This window comes from Anas acuta, chromosome 14 (assembly GCF_963932015.1).
Source record: "Anas acuta chromosome 14, bAnaAcu1.1, whole genome shotgun sequence".
In the NCBI taxonomy this organism is placed as follows: Eukaryota; Metazoa; Chordata; class Aves; order Anseriformes; family Anatidae; genus Anas; species Anas acuta.
Window position 1 is genome coordinate 18,209,226 of NC_088992.1, and position 12,224 is coordinate 18,221,449.

At 38.5% G+C, this 12,224-nt stretch overlaps 1 long non-coding RNA gene across 3 annotated transcripts in view; it reads left to right on the top strand.

The window, feature by feature from the left end:
• Positions 1-12,224, top strand: part of LOC137864365 (uncharacterized) — a 47,036-nt gene that overhangs the window by 5,675 nt on the left and 29,137 nt on the right. The window contains exons 1-5 of one of the 3 annotated variants that reach the window (XR_011101457.1): positions 1,676-1,847; positions 2,106-2,142; positions 2,728-3,036; positions 3,181-3,234; positions 4,034-10,256. This is a non-coding gene — a long non-coding RNA (uncharacterized lncRNA). Of the gene's footprint in view, positions 1-2; positions 182-1,675; positions 1,848-2,105; positions 2,143-2,727; positions 3,037-3,180; positions 3,235-4,033; positions 10,257-12,224 lie in introns of those variants that run through there. The other 2 variants (XR_011101456.1, XR_011101458.1) reach the window with 2 other exon arrangements.

Genomic DNA, 12,224 nt, shown 5'->3' on the forward strand with positions numbered 1-12,224 from the left:
AGGTGTCTTTGGTGGTTGCCATGCTTGAGGCAAGGCTGTCCTGGTTTCTCCTCAGTGGCTCTGCTGGCTGAAGGCTCACCCACCCCTGCACATCAGCTCCTGCAGGCTGAGGAGTGTGGTAGAATAGAGGTCCTGGGACCACCACCAGGCAGGCAGGAAGCCTGCCATGGAAGCAGAGCAGGTACTTGTGGGAGTGACATCTTCACCCATCTTCTATTTAACCCATCTATATGTCGTTCAGAAGTCTGTGTAAATGCCTGTTTAATCCCCACTGTCAGGGCCCTGAGAGCACCAGCAGGTTGTAATGATGTGGACCATCCTCACCTGGGATTTCCATCCCCCCAGCTCCCTGCACATGGGCCCAGGAGCCTCATTTACGCTCAGAACTGCAGTGTAGGAAGCTCTATGGTCATGCAGACCTGGTGATTTGGTTTCCACACCGACCCTAGGCTTGTGTTGGTACTTCTCACCTGTCTGTTAACCACAGGACTAGTATCGGGGCCCTTGGCTGCCACCAGCCCCATGCTGCTCCCTGTGTGATACTAGTAGGGGCCCTGCCCTGCCCTGCCCATGCTGTGGCTGTCCCCAGCTTCTGGCTTGTCCTCCCTGGTGTGGTGGGGCTGCCACCTGGTTTGTGAATCCTTATGAATTCATCCTTAAAATTTTTGTCTGATTTTTAGCAAAAGACCTGTGTGCTTTCCACTTCACTGTGTTTAGAAAAACCTTGTATTAAAGGGAAAAGTCCTATGCATCTTATAAACAAAAGAGCTTTTGTGTAAAACAGGTTTTTGTGATAAATTCTTAGTACTTTTTAACATCCAGCTCTCATCATTCTCCTGTATGTTAAGTGATACTCACAATTCGCCTATGTATTTTTCTTTATGGAGCAGTTTGAAACAAGCAGACCCAAACCTATATATTTGCCCAAATATATTGGGCCTCCTTTTTTTGTAAGCCATCCTGGACAAAATCAAGTGTTGATAATAAACAGGTAGAGGACAGACCCTATAATTGAGTGCTTTGGAGTCTATAAACCTGTTGTTGTTATCAGCTAGAGGTATTTGTGCTGTAGTATAAAACCAGTTATTTTGTGTTGAGTTACAGACAGATACTGACTTGCCTGAACAATATCAGGAAGCAGTGCAACACTGCCACCTTAATTAAAAAAAAAAATAAAAAAATGTCTATAGAATCTAAGACAGGGAGTAGGAAATAATGTTTTCTCTATGGAAATAGACCTCTGTGTATAATATCACCCTCTTCTCAAGACAATTATTTAAGTTAATGCTGGCTTTTCACTCTTTATCATGTGATGCTCTATGACTATAGCATCAGAATTAGGACAAGGTTTCTTGAAACTATTTTTGCTGGAATTCCTATAAGAGAAAGATTGCTGTCATCTTTTTAATCTTAATAACATAATAAATATATATACACACATCTTTAAAAATCCTGGAATTGTCCCCTTTATATTCTTTTGTTTCATATACAGTTCAGAACCCACACATGAGGAGAATCGGGGTTTTGATTACAATTGTCAGTTATGGTGTGTTTGTTGGCTCATTGCAATAACTGTTGTTTTGAGTTAATTCATTAGCATTGTTGTAAACAAGTGCACATGAGAAAAGAAAGGGAAATAAAAGGAAGAGGTGAAGCCTCCCTAGCACATGTGAAACCCTATATGACACTTACTTTGTCTGGCATGACTCCTTTACTGAGGCTTGTTATATCAAACGTGTCAGAGGAGAGAGTAAAAAGCTTTTGGCTGGATTCAAGTGTGAGTGCTTGTGCGTATGGCCTGGGAGGCTCAAGAGACAAGTTTCTCAGCCATTTGGATCTGCTTCTGGGCAAGTCTCTTCATAACTTTAAGTCCAGCATAGCCATGGGAAAACTGTGATTCTAATTTCAAAGACCTTGTTTAAGCTCATATAGATACAGGTCTCAAAGGTATTTATATATCTAGCTCTAAATGTAAAGGATTTACTTGTCTGAATTTCGTTTGAAAAGAAAGGCCATAGGGTTCACAGAGTGACGTCCTATAGTCCTGACATTGATACATTAAGGAGTGTGATTTCACTGAAATTCCTTTCCATTGCATTCTTCAGCCTTTAAACCAGAACTCTGCAAGCCAAAAAACAAAAGGTAATGTGCTGCACTATTCCTTGCTATAAATCAAAAGGGAGAAAGTCACTTGGCCAGATGGAACATGTACATTTTAACACTTCCCATAAACACCAAAACCTATAATGGATATAAAAGTTGTAATTAAGTATTGCTTGATGTTCTTATACTGATCCTAGTCAAATATTCATTCTGTGATTCCTTTTCCTCTTATGTTAATGAAGAAAATTTAAGATGTTATAACAGGATAGCTAGATTTTCAAACTGGAACACTTCTTACTGTATACTTAAGTGAAACTGCCAAGTGAAGCAGACTATTGCATGGTTTTCCACCTTGTTTGCAGTGATAATGCACAAAACAGTTTTGAGTAGGGAAAATAGCAATCTATTAGTTTTACTAGTGTATTTGAATATCATGTAATCCAAATGCTCCTGTCTCTTGTATTTAGCTAGTGTCTGATTTGTATGCTTGCTGATGTTTATTGTGATCTATGCAAGTTACTTTAATTCAGTGAATTACAAAAACAACCTTATTTTCTCCAAAAGGTATTTAAGTTGAAAATTATTTATAAAATTTCTTTGCTGTTTGACACTCCTCTTCCCCAGCCCTGAAGACATTCAACAGACATCATGAAGAAGTAGTATATACAAGCTGTCCTTGCAGAAAATGGTGTGGGATATGAAACTTTGTGGACTTCTGTGGGAAATTGGTAACTACCAGCAGTCCTCAGCTCTTCATGGTTACAACTTCTCTGCCCTTAATTTTTAGCTAGATATTTCCTCTCAATTTGAGAAGATTCAGGATAACTTCTCCAGGAACAGCATCATCAGCTGGTTTCAGAACACAAAGTGATTCCTTGAATAGACTGGGGAAGCTGAGACTAGGGACTTGTAATTACTAATAAGGCTGCAAAGGTGTGTATGTTTATTTTCATTCATTCTGTGATGAGTAGTCTATGGACAGTGTGTTTTGTTCACAGAGAAGTATTTGAATATTTTAGTCATTACAAGACAGTATGACGTTGATTTTTTTTTTTTTTTTTTTTGGTTTGTTTGCAGACAAAAGCTTTCAAGCAACTATGTGGATGCTGTACTGTTGATCTAGGCATACTGGTAACGCGCTAATTGTTCTGGACTAGCCTTGATCACCAATTTGTGGATACTATTGATTTTATCTTAATATAATAGAAATATGTGGTTTGTTGTCTTATACTGGCCCACAGAGAGCTCTTGTATTTTATGGCCTAATATCTCTACTGAGATTTTTGTGATATTAACTGAGATTGAAGCATCTCCAATGGCTCTAGTTGGTTCAAATCCAGAAATTCTTACTGACAACATTAACTGGCACGTAATTGCTAAATTACAGTATTTCTTTTAGCTCTGTGAGTCAAGACCACTCAAAATAACAATTTTTACACATTGCTTTTCTTTTGACATGCCCAGCATTTGCTGGGGTTTACATAGTTTTAAAGCCAAACACAGTGCTTCTCAGTAAGAGAAGGATTTACAACAAGTGGCAGAACTAAATAGTGGTTTCCAAATATGATGGGTTATAACTGAGATGCTGATTAGTTTGTAATCTCAAGTAGCGGTAGGTTGCTAAAATGGTATCTATGGTAAGAAGGTAATAGAGTACATTTATTTTTTGTTGGGAAACAGAACAGTTAAACAGTCATAAGCAATCTGCTCATGCTCCAAAACCAAACACACACCCCAAAAAAGTCCCCAAAACAACAAAACCGCTGTACCAATACAGCCCATGAGGATTACCAGTTTAAAGAAGCAAATGGTTTGGATATGAATGCAACTAACTGCCAATATCTTCTGTAAAGAGTGGAAGAGTATTTTTGTCTCTTATACAAAGCTTTCAGAACTAACATGTAATTGATTGTTTTTTTTTTTGTCTCAGGTATAAAAGCACTCCAGATGTATTATAGGATGAACCCAAGAACCCTTGAGGGGTGAACAAGAGTTGCTTGTGTTTTTGAACACTGAAGTATATATTTTTGGCATTATGTGTCTAAAAATGCATAACAAACATCTACCAGTTTTCAGAAAAAGCCAGCATGATTCTTAGTAAATGCTGCAGACATTGTTAAAAGCAGAAAATTTGCCAGTCTTTAAGGTTCATGAGTGGGGAAAACAAACAAACAAACAAACAAAAAAACAACACCAGCACAACAACAAAAGAATCAAGAGATCATAGTAGAAATGTGAAAATAGTTCCTTGCACTCTTGATGTCCTTATTTCTTTACAGAATATGTATTTTTTTCTTTACTCAGAAATCTTGTCTCAGACCAAACTCTGAATACAAAAAACTTTTTTGAACAATCAATTTACAAGAATAATAAGTTGCCAGCACTAGACAGCATTTCCTTTTGAGACTAAAGGAACTCAGGAAGCTGATAATTTGCTATTTGTGTTTTGCAGTCTATTACATAAATCAGTTTCAAGACCAAATGCACCAAAACTGGCAAATGTCCTTATTGGTTTATTTTCTTAAAGTTTCTGGGAAAGCTAGAACTAGTCAGCAGTGAAATGAAAATGAAGGAAGAGTTCACATGGCTTCCATAGCAGGTAAATCACCGCTCCTCAAGCTTATCAGTTACTCTTTGGTTCTGGACTTGTTCAAAGATGTTGAATTCTGAAAGGGATTTGATGGCATTTATTACCACAGGCAAGAATATTGGGCCTTCTGATAGGTGTGTTTGTCCTTAGAGAACGAACCTCTTATGATTAATTACCAGCCAATCGAAAGGAAAATGGTCATTTTTCACTTTTCAGGAAGCTTACGACCAAAGTCCAACAGAGTTGTATGGTGCATGTACATGTATATTTGAGATGATCATGAATGACCTGGAAACAGAACTGAATAATGGGCTGGTAACTTTGTAACCAATTCATAGTTTTCTTTATGATGATAAAAAAAAAAGTTTTGACTGCAAACTGTTGTTTTGACAAAGTAGCAGATGAGTTTGCATTGATGAATAAACCAGGAGCAGGATGAAGGGAGGGCGTGAATGATAATCCCAAATTTGTAAATAGAAAATTTGCTGAGTTTGGAAAGGCTGATCTGGGCTAATCTGTTTGAGAAAGGTCCATTGAAAATTGAGCAGTACTCACAGCATACTGAATATTGGGAATGATTTGAGAAAGAATTGAGAGCTAAATTGTAAGTGTTAGTATAACATGGAATAAATTAATCTATTGCCCGTATCTCTGAATGCTGAGACCCATAATAATGCAGACTCCATCCTGAGAAAGGCAGAGTGCAACTAGAAAGTATGCAGCGCATAGGGATTGGTTACAGTATGGAAAAGCTTTGCTATGAGCAGACAACAAATAATAATAATAACCAACTACTATGGTTTGATTAAAAGAAAATAAAATCCACAAGTCCACAAAATCCTGACAGGAGGAAGAATGTGCCTGAGAAACGGTAATCACTGTTTTTCATGGGACACCAATGAATTTGTTTGCTGGGATATTGAAACTAAGGGAAGTTCTCTCAAAATAGAAGACAGAGTTGTGGAGTTGCTGCTACCTTGACATGAGGTTTAGAGTTTGTGGAATAGAGTCTTTTCTTTGGGCTTGTGACTTTCTTATGTGTAGTGAAAAAGAGTCTTAATTTATTTTAGTGTTGAACTGACAGTGGAAATTCAACTGCTTAGGTACTCTCAATCCTACAAATATACATGCACCATATTATTGCTCCCTTTTTATGAAAAAGTGAGAAATTGAAATACTCTTAACTGATAGAGGTCCTCCAAATGTATATGGAAATATCAGATGACTTTTTTTTTTTTTAATCTTAAAGAGATTGTAACATGGATTTATTTTAAGAGTCCCCAAATACTTTATTTAAGGCTATTTTAACAGCCAACTGTTGTGTTCCACTGTCACATCGCACCCAAAGGCTGGTACCATCATCCTTACCTGTAACCGCCTTCCTGGACAGGCATCACCTTCCTTCGTTAGTAAGGAAGTAAATTTGAGGAATTTTAGTCAATTGTGCAATTAATTTGAATTTCAGTATTCCTAACAGTTAAAGGGAGACATTGAGCAGTGTGTTCTGAAATAATTGTGTTTTTCCTACAAGAAAGTTTAAGTAAGTTAGGATAAAAATGCAGAAGCTTAAATTGCCTGACCTTTTCTGTTCTTCATACTAGGAAAAGACTTGGCAAATAGGGTAGAAGCTATTTTCCAGGCTTTGCCTATTCCTAGTTTGTGTGATGTTGTTTTTACTTTTTTAGAAGGATGTCAGTAGTGCAATTGTGATAATAAAATGTTTCTGTCTATCCAAAACTGGGCCCAAATCGAATCAATTACACAGTAGCGAAACTGAGCTATCAAATTTGCAGGGTTACTGAGATTTGCTGTCAACTTTGGTTTTATCTAAATTGCAGAGAGGTTACAAGCAGGCAGTTTAACAGGCTTGTTGGGTCTGCCAGTGCCAATGGGATGGGTCAGCAAGGCAAGAGAAGAATTAACAGAGCTTCAGGTTACATGAATGCTCGCTACAAGTCTAAAAAGATTTCACTCCAGGGATGCACTGGAGAGCTGGTGTTGGGACCAAGGTAGGCAGTGTTAATTCAGCTAGTTACTTGCAAGGGCTAAGGACTGAATGACACTCCCCTCTAGTGGAATGTAATGACAATTACCGATTAACTGAATCCAAAATCTGCCTCTCCCTTTTGATTTGAGCCCACATATCCACCAGCAAGCTGGGAAGAGGAAGCTTGTTTAGTGTTTCCTTCTCTTGGTGGTGTGCTCCTTCCTTCCAGCGCTACAGAACCTTATATAAGATGATTTGGCCTTTTCTGCCACCTTGAAGCCATTAGTTATGTTTCAGTCCAACTGATTTGTTAAGAAAAAAGTATTAGGATGCAGCATCATTGAATTCAGTAATGTCTTTAGGGAAAAAAAAAAAAAGTGCTTTTAAATAAACCTTATGTGAATGTAACTTGAAAGACCAGTTGATGGCTCAGGGACCTGAAAATGTTTGAAAAGAGTTCCCTGAAAACAGTACCTGGAAATTGTTTATTCCATGCTTGGTTGATGAACCCAAAGAGACAGAGTAGATAAGTATCCTTGGTTTTGAGTGGCAAATCATAGATGAATCATGTAGTACACAGTAAAAATAGCTGAAAATGTGGCCTACTGAAGGCATCCCCCCACAGAAATACAACAGTGGCAGCATCATTCAGTGGAATTCATTTATTTTTTTGTCACAAATATTAGGGAAAGAAAAATTGAAATACTAGGTTAGGTTTCCCATATTTCACTCACATTGGTTCTGAACTGACCCTTCTCTACACTCCTAGGACCTAATCCTTAGGCCAGTGTTTTTATACTAAATAACATCTTGGTTTCACTACAGAGAAATAGTTATAGCTTAAGCTATTTCCTTCTGACTCTAGCTCCATCCAATCTCAAGAGCTGTTAACTAAGATACAGTAGTGAATAATGAGCTCCATGGTAAGTTATTTTAAGCTTTTTGATTGAGATACGTAACTGTTTAACAGTTCTAATGTGAATTCTTTTTTATTCCCTTCAACTTTAAAGGACTGGGGGTATGTGTCCATGCTTTTTCAATCTCATGTTTTGGCTGTTGTCCCTAGTTGCATGTGAGTGGTTTCTTGGCCTAGCTTTAGCAGCAGCATGGCAAATGAGCTTAGAAAGCAGATTCAACTCAAACATATTATTTTTTCTAACATTTTGGATTGAAGTGAAATAGTATCTTTAAGGGTTAGATCCAATGAGTGCCTTTAAGTGGAAGGGAAAGTCTCCAAGCCAGCCTCATATCTTGCTGAACCCCATCCTCCAATAATTCTTGCTGCTGTTTCTCTCAAAAGTGGAGCTCTGTCACACTCTGCAAATTGGCACATAAATAATCAGAATATATAGAAGATTGATTCATGTCAGACTACAATATCTAGCTCTTTATGTGCCCTGGTAAGCAGTGATACATGGGTTTTAAGATAATACAGTTTGCTTCCTATTAGATTTTTCATGTTAAGAGGGTGTACTAGTTGATTGTAATTGTCATTGTGCTTTACCAACTAAGTGAATTAAGTAGTTTAGACAAATGAAGTAGTCCAGGTAGTAGTTTTAACAAGCAAGAGATAAATATCTTTTTACTTACCATAGATTTAGAGGGCTGCAGCTTGCAAGTCAGTGTCCCTGCTATTGTGGAAGCCCAGCAGTTAGTACACAGCCTGTAACTGAAGCATTAGGATATTTCACTTCATATGCGGGGCTGCATCCTTTTCAAAAGCTGTTTTAGGAGCAAATGGACTGAATTTCACAAAGAGAGAGCTATGATTAAAGGACAGTCTGCCTCCCTGACGGACAATTTTGGTTTAGTAGAGGAGATCTTTAGATAACCTAATGAGGAGAATTTTGTTCTTGCAGTGGGAAACCATAGCAACCTACCACTTTAGAATGCATGGTATATAATCTGTCTGTCCTTCAGACAGTATTTTGCAGTCCAGAAATAGTCATCGTTTCTTCATGTGTGAATGTAAAATGTCAGACAAAGCTGGAGTGACAGCATGGTCTCTGAGGTAAACATGAGCCCTGTTGTGCTGTTCAGGTGGTGCTGCCCATTTGGAAAGCAGATCCCAGAGGGAGGCAAAGGTAGTATGTTACTTTTCAGTTTTGTTTTTAAATAAACAGGTTGTAGAGGCCCTCTGAAAATTGGTGATGGGAAGAGCTTGCTGCAGTTCCCTTAGTGCCAACCTTACCCTGCCCAGAAGCCCATATGTGTTCCTACTTATTTTTGGCACAGTTGTCTTAGATTACAGTATTTGGGATTAAAAGCTTTTTGGTCATTGGTCTTTTTCACATTACTTTGCTCAGGCTCAAATAACCATAAAAATAGTCAGTAATTATATAGTGGGGGTAAGTGCCCTGCAACTCACTCACAGCTGGACAAAGCTGCTGGCTGTGCTCGATAAAAATGCACCAATGATTTTATTTATTTATTTATTTTATATTGAAAATGTGTCTGAGCAATCTCACTGACTTCTCTCTGTGTTCCCTTCCCCCTTACAAGTTCTAAGGCAAAGCTGAATTCTGTAGAAAGCAGCACTGAAGACAAAGCTCTTAAAATTTAGCTTGTGAATCTTACAGTCTGCTGCCTGTTTTAGAGACTGGGCTACCAGTCTGAAAGGGATGATTCACTTGGCTTTCATGTGAAGTGGCCTGAATGGATAGGGCATTGATATAAGAAAAAATGTGATATTTTGTGATATTACCAAGGATTGATTTAGACTTATCACACTGTATTTCTAGTTTGTCACCTTTAAATATTAGCATGACTCTAGCTTGTTTAGGAGTGCTTAGAAATCTGCCTTCATACCATGGAATGCTCTATACAAATGTGTGTTTTGTGGAACTGAGTCATTTCAACTGGTTTTTCTATAAATCAAATTTTAACACACGATTTTTTTTTTTTGTGGTTAAAATGTGAAATGATTTTGATAGCACTACCATCTACTCTCACTTAAAAGGGGAGAGCAAAGCAGTATTTCATCAGTGTTTCTGTTGTTGATCATTATGCTTTTACTGTGTCAGTGGGCTGAGTCCATTGGATTTCTTCTGCTCCTGTAAACTGAATTGGCCCTTTATTGTTTGTGATGCATAAATTTCTTTAAAATTGTGGACAACCAATTCTTTCTCGTAATTTATCCCTCTACTTCTCTGCTTTCTCTGATTTAAAAAATCTTAGTCATCTGAATCTGAGCTGTTTTCAGCTTGGATTTTTTTTTTTTTCTCGTTCCATTTTTTATACGGTACTTGCATTTGTGTATAAACAGAGTCAGCACTTTGTCAGGTGCTTGTGATTACTTGTGTCTAACCAAATGCTGTGGGCTTCTTATTTTGTTTTTGTTTTAGTGCACTGGCAGCCTTTTCTCCCTGTTTTGTTCAGAGATCTAATAGAAAACTACCTTGTTGTGAGAGGATACTTCAAGTTGAAATGAAGTGTAAAGGACAGTGTGTATGCTCAAATCGTTAATATCAAAACTACTGATAAAAGTAATTGTGTGGAAAACCATGGTCTTACAAGAAAGAGAATGTCAGATTCAGATTTCTCCCGAATGAGGGCAGTAGTGGCACATGATTTTTACAGTCCTTGTTCGTTTTTAATGTAACACTCATTAAAGACTGTGAGCTTTGGTATATTTATATTAGGTGTTTCAGAGAATGTGTTGTAGAATTACTTTTTTAAATTGAGAACTGAGAAATACCAGGAAAGACTGTGAAGGGAGATATTTTTATAAAAAAAGGAGTTTCAATCTAACCTCCCACTAGAATGATTTTCAAGTTCCGAACAGAAGCAAGGCAACTTGCTGAAGGGAAGAAAATGCTGTCACTTGACAAGCAGAGCTGGCAAATCTGCCTTTAAAGTTTCCTGTGTTTTCAGAAGATGGTCAGGTTTTACAGCACTGAAACTTTTTGCTTAACGACTGTTTTCCATGCATGTTTTTTTTTAACTTTACTGCCTAGTAACCCATCAGTACCCGCCAACTCTGTTTGTATGTACTTAAATAGCATACTGCTAATTATTACATCCTCGTGGCTGCCTTGCAGCAGCAGTTATGGAGGTATTAAATGTATACCTACCCCTCCCCATGACTTAACAGATCTGTTGTTTCCTTAATTGGCTTTCAGTACGGAACAGGGAGAGATTTTTGTGAGAGCTGTTGATATAGGTGTATTAATGGGTGATACCTTCGGAAGTGTAAAATCTCTCTCAGTTAAGGACCTCTTGATTTGGCATCTAGTGACCTGATTTTTGCAGCAGTTACTACAGCAGTTAGGATGAGATCATAACTATTCAGGTATCTTGTGGGGATGGCAGAACGATTAGCCTTGTGGGATGAGTAATAGAACTACAGAATGAATTATGTAACTGGCTATTATGGTTTCAAGAAACTTGTTATGATGTGTTTTTGACTATATCTGCCCAGGTTTAGTGAAACTTGTGCTTGTACTCCACTGAGTCTGGAAACCCTGCAGTTACAAACCAATAGTCACATGGAAGAGCACGTTTTGTTTTTTCTACAAAAGACTCCACAGATCTATTGAACGACGTGGAAAGAGCAACTCCTGTGCAAGCACATCTACTGCTGAATTGTCACTGGTGGGCATTTGTATTTGTGTGCCTGCTGACACCAGTACAGAGCTGTGAGAGTTTCCTGACTGCTTGGCTAACACCGTGTGAAAGATGTCTGGTCCCTAGGTGAGGAGACATGAGCTAGTTACGGGCTGTGGGTTGCCAGGGAGCTCGAACTGCAGCTGTCAGCAGTAACTGGTAGGCAGGGCTTTTAGTCCTGGCTGGGGTAGAAAAACCTAACACAATAAAAAACAACAACAACAACAAACACCACCAAGTGTATTAGTTTTGCTTGCACATAATTTAATTCTTTTTCTAGTTGAATTTTCTGTTGTTGGGTTTATCTGCCGATATGATAAAGAAGACTCAGCATATCACGGAATAGTGCTTGCTGCTTTCTACGTATTGTAAGCGATGGAATGGATGGATCCCAGAAATCTAAATTAAATCTGCATAAAACCAGGCTGACAATTGTAACAACATGCTTCCCTGTGTGCATAGGCAGCAAGCATCTGATGGGATAAGGAAAACAGGAGGTTGCCTGTAAGCTGTTAGAGGGCTGTGTGCAGGCTATGTGTTCTGCTGCAATGTGTGGCTACTGCCCTTACACTGTGTGGAAGGAGAAAGAGGAGAAAGTTAGCTGTTTTATTGCACTTTGCACTCCTGTGTGGGAATTTATTCTCAGTACAAATATAACCTATGTTTTGAAGCTGCCATTCTGGCACCTGTATGTCTCCAGACAGGCTGTGGACCCTCTCTTTATGAGAAATGTGTGGGTTATAGCAACACTGCCACTCATTCCTTATTGAGCCAAAAATAGTGCGGGAGGCACAGTCTGCCTCATGCACACCACACACTGGCTTGTGCCTATTGGCTCATGCAGGCTCGTGCAGCGGGTTGGAGTCTGGAATATGGTAACCCCTTCTTGGAAAGAGAGGCAGAAGAGACAGACTTTTCCCCTGCTCAGTTCTACTGAGT